Here is a 14,099-nt window from a genome sequence, read left to right as displayed (position 1 = left end):
ATTTGGGTAACGTTAAATGGAGTATAACACATTCTGTTCATCAGTGAGTATGGAAGGCATTCATTAGTCTATTCATGCATTTGCTCATTTACTCATTTATTCATTTAATCCATATTGATTGCCTAGTATGTAAAAATGCACAGGGCTAGGAATATGAAGATTACTAAAACACTGCTTCTGCCTTTTAGGAGTTTATAGTCTAACGAATGGAACACAGAAGCAGAAAAGGATTACTGTAGAGTGTGACAAATGGTAATGGAGGTGCATACAACATGCACTGGAACATAGGGCAAGAATTAGCATGATTGGGATGGAGGGAAGGGGGTCAGGTCAGGAGAGGCTTTGTGTTTGTGGTACGGGAAGGTGACTATGAAATATTGGTTGCATACAAACTGATATAATGATGAATGAATGAATAAAAGAATGAATGAATGGATAGAGAGAAAAATGAGTTGGTTGGAAAGTGGGGTGGAGAAGATCAGACAGTCTAGGGAGAGTGGTGTGAAGAAAAGCTTAATAAAAGGACCTGGTGCAATTGGAAACTAGAGAAGCTTGATTGAAGCTTGCAAGAGAAAAAGAAAACTTAATGGAAGGCTCTCTGTGCCAAGGGAAGGAGCTTCAACTGGGTTATCAAGAAGCTGCTAGATCAGAGGAGAGATGAAGTCAGATCTATATTATGAAAAGGTCTTTGGGGCAATGATTTACATGATGGTGTAGAAATGTAAGAGTAGAGACAGAACAGAAAAGCACAATTGAAGATATGTGCAATAATACAACAATTATGTAGAGGTCTGAACTAAAGATTGTGACAGATTGGAAAGATATTTAGAACAAATCAACAAGACCTAGCAGCTCCCCAAACGTGAGTCATGAGCAATGTTTAAGGGAAAAATAATCCATTCCTTATATTCCTTGGTAAGTACAGATCCACTCCTCCGTGGAGAAGCATTTTCCAAAACACTGATGGATATACATCAATTGCAATGGATTGCTTGCTAGCTATTTGAAAAAATCACATGGAGAAGTCATGCAGCAATTAAAAACAAACAAAGAAAAAACAAAACAAAAAGCAATTGGAGTATAAAGCATGGGCTAGCCAGTGTCAGTATATATATAAATTTAATTCTTATGGGATATTTAGAAATAATGTATATGAATATAAAGAGACAGTTGTCAATGTATCCAAGTATATTTATTTATCATTTATCAAGAAATTAGTCTATCATTGATAAAATAGGGGATAACTATAGAATAGGAGTTGAAAAATGACAACCTGTGGAACATATCCTGTGCCCACCCTTTCCCACCTGCTTTTGTAAATAAAGTTTATTGAGTAAAGTTTTATTGGAACACAGCTAAGCTCCTTAACATATTGTCTCTCTCTGCTTTTAAGCTACAATGGCAGATTTGAGTAGTTGCGACAGAGACTGTATGGCCCAAAAGAACTAAAGTATTTACTATCTGGCCTTTTAATAGTAAGAGTTTGCCAATTCCTGAAATCGAATTACAGATAACTCTTACTCTGGAGAGAGTTGAAAGCAAGAAAATCAAAGGAAAGAATGCATCACTTATTTGGAAAACTAATGTGTTATTGTCCCATTACTTCTGGGCTCTTGGGTAAAATAGGAGACAAAATGCTCAGAAGTCCTTGGTAGAATGTTGATTCATTCAGTTGACTTGTGGTTGTGAGATGGGAAATATTTCATGCATGTGACACCAAGAGCAACAAGGAGGAATGTGGAGGTGACCTAGTTAAAGGGTCACTGAATCCTGTAGGCATAAACCAAGATCTGGGCACCCCAAGGAGCAGCCACAGGAGGGCAGCAAAGTCACATGACATTAAAAATATCTACTTGAGAGCAATAGTCCTCATTAGTGAGTACATTAGTGTGATGGGCACCAAGCTCCAACGGAAATTTCCTTAGCATAAATATGTATGACCAATATTCTCTGGTGGATACAAATGAAGAAATATTCAGCAATAAGGCCAAATATGTAAAAGTAAGAACTTTGGTTAGGATATGTCAGTATAAGAGACTGAGAATGCTTACTTCACTGAACAGCATTGATACATTTCCATTCCAATAATCAGTAAGCACATTTTGACTCTCACAGAAAACTAAGATGAACTCATTGTAGCACCTAGCCTTTCCATGGAAAAATATAGGTTTATTTTTGTTTTTTCATAATGAGCACTGAGGAATAGCATTACATTCTCTTTCTCTCTTTTTTTCTTTCCAACATTTATTTTTTCAGTAGTATGTTTATGTCCAACATTGTGCTAGAGAAAGGGGATATAACATAAGAATAAAAAGAGAGTGGTGTAGTTATTTTATGATTTTAAAAGTATACCCACACAAAGAATAATAAATATCCCTGAAAAAAAAGCATGATTTAAAATTTTAATTTAATTCTTCCTTCCCTTTGTTTGCCCTAATTTTGACCAAATATGAAACCATTTCTCAATTTCAAAGTGTAGACAAATGTCTTCAAAATCTTTGTTTGGTGAACAGAATTTCTTAATTTTAATGGAGACAAATGTGCTTATTTCTTCTGTTCTGGCTTGTAGCTCTTGTTTAAAAATTCTTTTTAAAAAATTGTTTTTAAAATAAATTTGTATTAAATGTTTGATTAAACTTTGAAGTCATTAGAATACTAACATCTATATTATAGCTTAACGAGTCCTTTCTTGACGGGGACCTGGCCACTGCTGACCTTTTTCTAATTAACTCTTGTCACTGGTAGGTGTTTCTTGTCTGCGTGTGATACATCTATAATAAATGTTCACTGAAATGACTGTTTTTTAATCCCTGATATTTTGAGAGAAAAGTTAGTAATTATTTGCCCCCTTGATCAGGGTCAATTTTAACCAGATCTTCCCAACTGAAGAGAAATGATTGCTTGACAATTATAGCATTTATAAATGTGAACACTTTTTTCTTTGATTATTCCAATAGTTAAAACCTTAGCTTTGGGGAACCAGCAGGAATTTGAATAAAAATAATTAACTTAGCAAAATAATGGATGTGTGTGTATGTGTGTGTGTGTGTGTGTGTGAGAAAGAGAGAGAGAGGTGGTGGTTGGGTGGGAATCTCAGCTTTGGAGTAGTCACAAAAAGATGTAGGCATGTATTTATATCTATATCTCTTGTTTGTTGACCATAAGCCATGTAATCTCTGGGAAAAAAAAAGTTTGTGAGAAAATAGGAATTTGAATGATAACGCAACTCCTTCTTACCCTGTTTCACTTTAACTAATTTCTCCAGTGTAGCATGTCTTTCACATTGCAAACCCTCCAAGATCTGCTTACAGAATGTTCTGTCAGCCTGACAGGGAGAAGTATGCCCAATTTAAGCATGATCTCCTACCAACCCACAGTGTGTAGATTATAAACACCATTTGGCATTTAGTGAGGCTAAAATGGAATATTTGCATTTCTCTCAACCAAGTCATGAGCAGAAGAATCCTTAAACATGAACAAGCAGATAACCTCAGTAAACAAGTAGCCAAGAATCCCCAGGTTTCAAAAAGACATGTTCATAGCAGAGAACACACTACTGAGTGATCCCTACAAAAGTCAGTTTATCAACATGCGGGACAATATATGTAATTTTCCTAATTCGCTGAAATCACAGTTTTTCCAAATTCATTCCTCTGTGAAAGACACATAGTAGAATTACAGTCATACTTTTTCTCATTAAGAACTGAAACAAAAATCAGGGGCATCTGGGTGGCTCAGTCAGTTAAGTGTCTGACTCTTGATTTCAGCTCAGGTCATGATCTTGGGGTCATGAGATCAAGCCCCATGTGGGGCTCTGCACTGGGCATGGAGCCTGCTTAAGATTCTCTCTCCCTCTCCTCCTGCACCTCTCCATCCTGTGTTCTCTCTCTCCCTCCCTCTCTAAAATAAACAAACAAACAAACAAACAAATAAACAAACAAACAAATAAATAAATACAGAAACAAATATCAGATGAAGAAATGAAAAAAGAAAGGTAAAGCGAGAAGGAAAGTATTTTCCAGGAATACTTGCAAGCTTTAGCTCACCATCTAAATGTTTCTTGAGCCCCTTCAAATGGGAATGTGTTTTAGAATAAAACCAAAGGCTCTTGCTTTTGAGAGGCTTACAATTTAAGTAAAAACTATATAGGGTCATTTCATTGCATGGTGATATGTGGCGTTTGGACTTAAAAAATATCTTGGAGCTTTAAATTAAGAAAAAAGATACAGTTATTAGGAAAAAGGAGAGGATTCTTTTTTTTAGCAACTGGTCAGCATATAATATTTGTATTTTCATTGCAGATAAAGATACAATCTCTATGTCTCTATATAACTGGAAGAAAAAAGCCACACCACTAAAAATTGGGACACAAACGGACCTTATTTAAGAAATTAATTAGGCCCTTAATTCAATAGGTTTAGCCAGTTATTTATGTTGCTAAGGAAACAATTAATAAGAGGCATACGGCTTTTAAAAATGAATTTTAGTTGCATTAGGTTAAATTGAAAAGGAAACTTCTTTTGGTATTTTGATTAGGATTAAATTACAATTTTATAGTATATGGAGATTTGACAAATTTACAATGTTGTCTGCCCAGTTGAAGACAAACTATTCTCATTTATTTATGTCTTCTTTTGTGGTCCTTAGAAGTGTAAAGCTTTCTTAAAAAGCTTTTATATATATGTATGTATATATATATATATATACGTGTATATATATCCACATACATACATATAACATATATACATGTATATATATTACATATATAAAATAAATATAATATATAATATAATATACATGTAATAATATATAATATATTGCATTTATTTTATGTATATAACATATAATTTATAATATGTCACACATCTGACATAACTTTCAGTTCCATAGGTGTTAACATTATCTATGGTTTAGCATAATCACCACCATAATCAGGATGCATAACAGTTGACATATAAAACAATTCCATCATTCCAGAATTGAATTGTTTATTTATTCCCAATTAGATTGTTTTTATTATTGTTGCTTTTTGCTTCTTTTTTTTTTTAAAGATTTTATTTATTTATTCATGAGAGACAGAGAGAGAGAGAGGCAGAGGGAGAAGCAGGCTCCCAAGGAGCAGAGAGCCTGATGTGGGACTCGATCCCAGGACCCTGGGATCATGACCTGAACCGAAGGCAGACGCTTAAGCATCTGAGCCACCCAGGCACCCTGTTTTTTGCTTCTTCCATTGTATTTTTTATCTGGTTATTTTTATAAAGTTCATAAAAAAACATTTGAGAATTATTGAGATATTTTTGAAAAGAGAATAGCATGAGGCTTGACAAATTAAAGATATAATAAAGTATTTTACACCTGTACAATAAGTAAAGCAACTTGGCAGTGGGGCCAAAGAATACACAGTTTAAAAAATAGAATGGAGAGTCCAGAAATGTATCTAATTACATCTGGGAATTTAGTAGTTCATAAAACTAACATTTTAAATTTGTGTGAGAAAATATATTTATCTTCAAAACAAGTCTTTTCTAAGCATGACACATGATCCAAAAAGGACACGCATAAAATTTAGGAATTTTTGATGTTGAATATCACAAAAAAGGTAAAAATACAAATAAAAAACTGAAAAAAATATGATATATGGAAAAGTAATTTCATCAATATAAAGAGCTTCTACACACCAGTGTAAAAGGCAAAAAATACATATATATATAAAACTGGACAAAAGATTCAAAAAGGCAATTCTCAGCAAAATAAAAACAAATGGCTAAACAAAGGGAAAAATGCCAACCTTGTTTATTTTGAACAAATACTAAATACAACAAAATTATATAGCATTTTTTCCTCCATAAGATTGTCAACCTTAAACAATATTTATTATACTCATGTTAATGGAGGTATGGAGGGATTAGGCACTTTACTCTTGTAAGAGTACAAACTGCAGTAAAATATGGACAATTTGGGAATATCTATTAAAATTATAAATTCACATACCCTTGATACAGAAATGCAAATTACCTTAACAGACACATTAACACAAGTACTGAATGAGTTACACATAAACATATTTATTGCAATACTGTTTGAAACATCTAGTAAAAGAAGGTTGTTTTGTACATGGATATGAGGCCACCTAAACAAATGATAATAGAAAACTATTCCCTCATTGAAGCATTAAATAAGTGTATACATGCATTGATTTAGAATGCTATCCAGGATATACTGATAAGGGAAAAAAGCAAGTGGCAGAGTAGGAGGTGTATTATGATTCTATTTGTGTTTGATATACATATCTGTGTAGTTGCCAAAGTCTAGTATGAGATGGAGAGTGTGATTACGAAGGGATAGCATGAATGAGTTTTCTGGAGTGATGAAATTATTTTGTATGTCAACTGTTATGTATCCTGATTAGGGTGGTGATTGCATAAATCTATAGATATGCTAAAATCCATAGAATTGAAAATTACGTCAGAAAAGTGGCAAAGAAACTGTAAGCTCTTTTTCCTCCATAAACACACTAAACAACTAGAAATGAACTGAAATAACTTTATAGAAACAGGTGGAAATTATTAAAGATCTACAGCAACCAAGCAAGCACCCAATGGAAAAAAAAAAAAAAGCCCCAAAGTGGTAGGAAATTTCATGGTGTTTTTACTTCCTCTTGCCCCTTCCCAACCTGGCATGGTATGGCATAGTTTGGAAGGAGGAGCAGCCTATTCCCGAGTTACTTCTGCAAATCAGAAAGAGAAGAGTGGACTAAATGTGCTATTTTCTAAATTATCTGTTGGCTGCCTGAGGGTTCGATCTCTATATCATCTAAGTAGAAGCTCAGATGATTGAAAGTGCTTTGGATCTCAGGCTAGAAAAGGATGCTAGAAACAGCAGGCATGACTCATAAAAACTGTAAGATTACAGACCTACAAATGCCTGGAAGTCAGAGACCATGAGCAGAATTCAACAGAACAACTAAGGCTCTAAGAAGAGTGAGACTCTCCGGAAAATTGAAATACTTAAAAATAGTCAGGTATACTGGGCAATTAGGAAGGGAAAGCACTACACACAAGGCCAGGGAAGACACATACCCAAAAACGGCCTTAGAATAACTTAAGATTTTAATAGGGCTGATTAGTTAACTCTTCCCCTGCACAGAACAGCCTGTAAAGACTGAAAGTGGTGGCTGTTTCCAAATGCCCATTTTTCTAAAATTTATTTTAAATTTTTAAAATTTTTTAAAAGACTTCGTTTATTTATGAGAGAGAGAGAGAGAGAGAGAGCACAAGGAGGGAGAGGGGCAGAGGGAGAGGAAGTAGCAGACTCCTTGCTGAGCAGGGAGCCCAATGTGGGGCTTGATCCCAGGACCTTAAGATCATGACCTGAGCCAAAGGCAGACATTTAACTGACTGAGCCACTCAGGCACCCCTCCAAATGCCCATTTTTAAAGAAAAGGTCATGAGGCATAAAAAGAAACAGGAAAACATGACCCATTTGAAGGATCAAAATAAATCTCCAAAAACTGTCCCTGAAGAAACACAGCTGTCAGACTTATTAGACAAAGACTTTAAAACAACTATCTTAAATATTCTTAAAAAGCTAGAAAAAACAGTAGCATGGACAAAGAACTAAAGGAAGTCAGAAAAACAATATGTGAACAAAATGAAGATATCACAAAAAAGAAACTATTTAAAAAAAAGAATTAAATCTTGCAGATGAAAAATATAATTAAATTGAAAATTTCACAAAAGAGGTTCAAAATAAACAGGCAGGAAAAAATCAGAAAACTTAAAGAAATGTATGATTATTAAGTCTAAGAAGCAAAAAGACAAGAGTGAAGAACAGTGAAGAGAACCAAGGGACTTACGGGATATCATCAAGAAGACCAATATATGAATTATGCGAGTCCCAGAAGGAGAAGAGAGAGAGAAAAAGGGACAGGGAGCTTATCTGAAGAAATAATGGCCAAAAACTTTCCATATTTGATGAATGGCATGGAGATGTACAAATATAATAAGCTCAACTAACTTCAAGTAGAAAAAATCCAAAGAGGCCTACACGGAGACACATTAAAATCAAACTGTCAGAAGACAAAGACAATGGGAGAATCTACAAAGCAGCAAGAGAAAAGCAACTTGTCATGTACAAGAGATCATCAATAAGATTTTCAGCAGATTTCTCAATAAGCCAGAGAACAATGGAATAATGTGTTTAAAGAGCTAAAATAAAAAACAATAAACTGCCAACTAAGATTCTGCATTGGAAAAATTGTCCTTCAAAAATGAAGGAGAAATTAAAACATTGCCAGATAAATAAAAACTGAGAGAGTTTATTACCACTAGAATGACCCCTCAAGAAATGCTTCAGGGAATCCTTCAACTTGAAATGAAAGGATGCTTAATAGTAACTCAAAACCATATGAAAATATAGTTCTCCAGTAAAAACAAATACATAGACAAATATAAAAATCCATATTAAAATATTGGCTTAAACCCCACTTTTTACTCTTTTATAGGATTTAAAAGACAAAAGCATAAAGCTATTTGTGTCTATGTTAATGGATACAAAATATATAAAGATGAAACTTGTGACATCAATAACACAAATAACATAAAGTTGGATGGAGTGAGGCTATACCACAGTAGAGTTTTTGTATGTGATTGAAGTTAAGTTGTTAGTTTAAAATAGACTTAAAAATTAAGATGATATATATATCATCTTAATATACATATATACACACATACATATTAAATTAAATATATAAATAAATTAAATAGAATATATAAATACATATGTAAATAAATTATATATATATATATTATATATAATATATATAATCTTTATGGTAACCACAGAAAAAAAACCTATAGAATTTACACAAAAGGAAATGAGAAGAGAATCATTATGTGTAATTTAAAAAAGTCAACTAAACACATAGGGAGCCAGCAAGGGAGAAAATAAGGCACAAATTAAGCCATAAGACATTACAGAAAACCAATAACAAAATGGCAATAGCAAGTCCTTCCCTATCAATCATTACTTTAAATATGAATGGATCAAACTCCCCAATCAAAAGACACAGATTGGTAGCATAAAGAAGAGGATCCAACAACAGGCTATCTGCAGGCGATTCACTTGAGATCTAAGGATATGCATAAGTTGACAGTGAAAGTACGAAAAAAGAAATTCCATGCAAATGGTAGCCAAAAGGGAACAAGAGTGGCCATACTAATTTGAGACAAAATAGACTTTATGTCAAAGATTGTTACAAGACTCAAAGAAGGTGGTTATATGATGACAAAAGGATCAATTCACCAAGAAGATATAGCAATTATAAACATCAAACATCAGAGTTTCTAAATATATGAAGCAAAGAGTTACAGAATCGAAGGGAGAAATAGACAGCTCTACAATAGTGGCAGGAGATGTCAGTACCGCACTTTCAATAATGGATGGTTCAACTAGACAGAAGATCAATAAGGAAATGATGACTTGAACACACTATAGACCAATTGGACCTAACATGTATATAAAGAGTGCTTCATGCAACAGCAAAATATACATTCTTCGCAAGTGCACAGGGTAAGGATATGGAGAGACTGAAAGTCATGTGCACTGTTGGTAGGAAGTAAAATAGTGTAGCTCCTATGGAAAGCAGTATGGTATTTTCTCAAACATTAAATATAGAATTACCATATCATTGAACAATTCCACTTTAGGGTATATACCCAGAAGAACGGAAATGAAAGACTCAAAAATATATTTGTACATCCATGTTTATAGCAACATTATTCACAATAGTCAAAAGGTGGAAGCAACCCAAGTGTCCAACAGCAGATGGAGGGATAAACAATTTATGGCATAGACCTACAATGGAATATTATGCAGCTTTAAATAGAAAGGAAATTTTGATACATGTTTCAACATGGATGAACCTTGAAGAAATTATGCTAAGTGAAATTTGCCAGTCACAAATGGGCAGATATTGTATGATTTCCCTTATATGAGGTATATGGAAGAGTCAAAAGCATGGTGGTTACCAGGGACTGGGGTGGGAGGGAATGGGGAGTTAATATTTAATGGATGTGGAGTTTTAGTTTAGGAAGATGAAAAATGTTCTCAAAATGGATGGTGGTGATGGTTGTACAACCTTGTGAATGTACTTAATGCCATAGATCTATACACTTACAAATGGTTAAAATGATAAATTTCAGGTTATATATTTTACCACAGTAAATAAAGCAAAAAATCATCACAGATTTATATAGCAAAAAGGTCAATTTTACTGTATGACCATTAAAAATAAAAACATATTTTTATATACAAACTCAAAAATTACCCCAAAGACACAGATGTAGTGAAAAGGGCCATATACACCCCAATGTTCATAGCAGCAATATCCACAATAGCCAAACTGTGGAAAGAGCTGAGATGCCCTTCAACAGATGAATGGATAAAGAAGATGTGGTCCATATATACAATGGAATATTACTCAGCCATCAGAAAGGATGAATACTCAACTTTCACATCAACATGGATGGGACTGGAGGGGATTATGCTAAGTGAAATAAGTCAAGCAGAGAAAGTCAATTATATGTTTTCACTTATTTGTGGAACATAAGGAATAGCATGGAGGACATTAGGAGAAGGAAGGGAAAAAAAATGAAGGGGGGGATATCAGAGGGGGAGACGAACCATGAGAGACTATGGACTCTGAGAAACAAACAGGGTTTTAGAGGGGAGAGGGTGAGGGGATGGGTTAGCCCGGTGAGGGGTATTAAAAAGGGCACGTATTGCATGGAGCAACTGGGTGTTATATGCAAACAATGAATTGTGGAACATTACATCAAAAACTAATGATGTACTATATAGTGACTAACATAACATAATAAAATTAAATTAAAAAAAATGAACACAAAAAAATTAAAAAAAAAAAGAAACTGTCATTAGTGGTTATATCTTTGGAATAGAAAAATGCACTTGGAGAGAGCGTGCATATTGTCAGTGTTTATTATTGTCTTGTTTTTTTTATTTTTAAAATCATTAACATATTTTATTTCAGAATAAAAAATACTAAAATGCCCCTTCTTCACTTAAAAAAATGTGGTCTATATCTTAGCAATGTGTCTTATTCTTATTTGTGTTGGGCTCAAAAGCTCAATTTGAACTTTACCATTTACAATTTGAACTGTACTATGTATTACCTTACAAATGATTCTTCTTTTACACTTAGAAACATATTTCTTTACTTTCTTATGAGTTTAGAGTAGACATTATGTTTGCCTTGGCACATGTAGGAGATGTGTGGGATTGGTGTGTGTGTGTGCGTGCATGTGTGTGTGTGCGTGCATGTGTGTGTGTGCGTGCATGCACATTTATATGCATCTATGGAAGCCAACAGTTACTGACTAGAAATTAGAATATTAAAGGGGTATATCTGCCACTGACTTTAGAACACTTCAAAGAGAGCAGGACATAGATTGCCAACTCTAGTCTCTTCTGCAGAACTTAAAATAAATCCCAAGCATTCCTTGAAGGGGGGGAAATCGGAGGGGGAGATGAACCATGAGAGACGATGGACTCTGAAAAACAAACTGAGGGTTCTAGAGGGGAGGGGGGTGGGAGGATGGGTTAGACTGGTGATGGGTATTAAAGAGGGCATGTTCAGCATGGAGCACTGGGTGTTATACACAAACAATGAATCATGGAACACTACATCAAAAACTAATGATATAATGTATGGTGATTAACATAACAATAAAAATTTAAAAAAAAGAAAAATAAATCCCAAGCATTCTTAACTTTTTTCCTTGCTTTTGAATTCTAACCACAGTGTGTTCTGTCACAGCCTTCAAGGTAGTGTTCTTTTTTTTTTTTTTTTTTTTTAAAGATTTTATTTATTTGAGAGAGAGCACATGAGAGGGGGGAGGGTCAGAGGGAGAAGCAGGCTCCCCGCCGAGCAGGGAGCCCGATGCGGGACTCGATCCCGGGACTCCAGGATCATGACCTGAGCCGAAGGCAGTCGCTTAACCAACTGAGCCACCCAGGCGCCCTCAAGGTAGTGTTCTTGACTAAAGAACAGACTTGAGCAGAAGTATAGATGGGAAAAAGGTAATAGACCTTAGGGTGATGCTAGCTGCTGGATGGGATTTCATGAAAGCCAAATTGAGATTTGCTTTGCAGAATATATAATAGAAGCTGCCAAGACAATCTGTTCAGGCATGCATTTGTAATGCACCTTGATAATAGTGTAGTAGTTTGAATTTAGGTGTATACTGTACATTGGAGATGTAAGTAAGAAGGATTTGCTTTTTAGCAATATCATTTGAAAGTATTGGTGATTTTTTGTGTGTGTGCATGGGTGGATCAGCTGTTGACAGGTTGTTCAGGTTCAATAAGAAACAAAGCTGTAACCAGTTAAAAAAAGGACCTCATGATAGTTTGGGATAACAGGACATCCCTTTTCTGGTAGGCTTTTTCTATTAGCACTTGCTGGACTGCAGAATCCCTGTCCCCTACAGCCCCATCAAAGGAGGCAGAGCTAGTTCCTTGGGGAAATACAGACTATCTGGAGAAACCTGCTGCCGTGGCATCCACCACCCATGAGCCACATACTCTGGCCACAGTGGTGAGAGCTGTTAACTCCTTATTCTTCTCTAAGTTTGTATTCCTGTCTCCTTTTCCTCCTTACTGGGTTTAAAAGTAGCTAAGATGTGTCATGAAAGCTTTCCTTTGTTTTACTCATACTATGTGAGTCTTTTTCTCTGCAATTAGGAGTTGGGGATACTTCTCTCAATTCTACCTTTGGAATAAGAAAATTAACCTTTAACCAATATAAAACTCAGAAGTTAAATTTCACCACATTATCACAGAGGCCAAGCTGACAATATTCAGAACCGGGATATGGTATACATCTTTGTTTTCTGTTTTTTGTTTTTTGTTTTTTCCACTTTTGAGGATTTCCTTTCCCCTGACTGCTAACCACCATACTCCACACCCACTTTTATACCAGGAGTCGATGCATGGCCCAGCCTGAACAATCATACAGACCAATACTTTGAATACAGTATCATGATTATATGCAGTCATTTTTTAAAACAAACATAAAAAGCACTTAATATGTGCCAGGTACTGTTGTAAGCATTTTATAAATCTGAACTAATTTTATATTAAAAATAACAGAGAATGAAATCTGACCCGGGTAGTACAAGATACTCTGCTGAATGACCTGCTTACTGACTGTGGACAGGACTGAAAGGACAAACAAGGGATCAGAGGTGCCCAGAGATCAGCAAGAGCTGGTACCGTTGGAGAAGCAAGAAAGGAAATAAGACTAGCCCAGCACAGTGACGCCTGGGGCTATGAAGACAGAACCTTCTTTGGAAACTGTTCCTGGAGAGACACAGCCACTGTGGGAGATGTAACTGGCAGCATAAAGGATGTAAGGAAGAAATATCACAATCTCTGTTTCCTCTTGCTTGCCATTGGGTAAGCCCAACCGGAAGCCAGTTGCTAAGTAGCCCGGGTGATACCATCCATAGGAGTCAGCTTCCTTCGACACAAAAGTAGGCAGAAAATGGATCTGGGATGAATAGCAAATGGAAAATTACCATCACACACCTCAAATCATCTTAGGAATTAAGCAGAGAACAAATTAGCAAAACAATAAAGTGAATATTAATGTTTTTATTTTCTTCCTGACTTCACAAATCCACTTCCTCCATGGGTTTGAACAGTTGAAATCATAAACTGCCTATAAATATGGGGGTACTAGCTGCAAGGATTCAACAGAGCACTCCAACCCCAAGCTGCCAGCTGATTGGGCAAAGCTTTTACATTTGCCACTTCTCTTTGCCAGATAATTCTGGGGTTAATCTCCCACCCTCGTTCACACAAATCCAGCTTGTGATATTGACACTTAAGAAACACAGCATTGTTTATCTTATGGTGGAGAGCTCGTACTATCAGTTTGCACATTAGTGAGACCAGTCATTGCTCTCTTCTATCAGGATCTATTGAGTGGCAGCTGGAGAGATATCTGCTGCTAAAAAGGAAGAAGAAAGGAAGGAAGGAAGGAAGGAAGGAAGGAAGGAAGGAAGGAAGGAAGGAAG

Source organism: Neomonachus schauinslandi, chromosome 9, assembly GCF_002201575.2.
Source record: "Neomonachus schauinslandi chromosome 9, ASM220157v2, whole genome shotgun sequence".
Taxonomy (NCBI): domain Eukaryota; kingdom Metazoa; phylum Chordata; class Mammalia; order Carnivora; family Phocidae; genus Neomonachus; species Neomonachus schauinslandi.
This window is presented reverse-complemented; position numbering follows the sequence as displayed.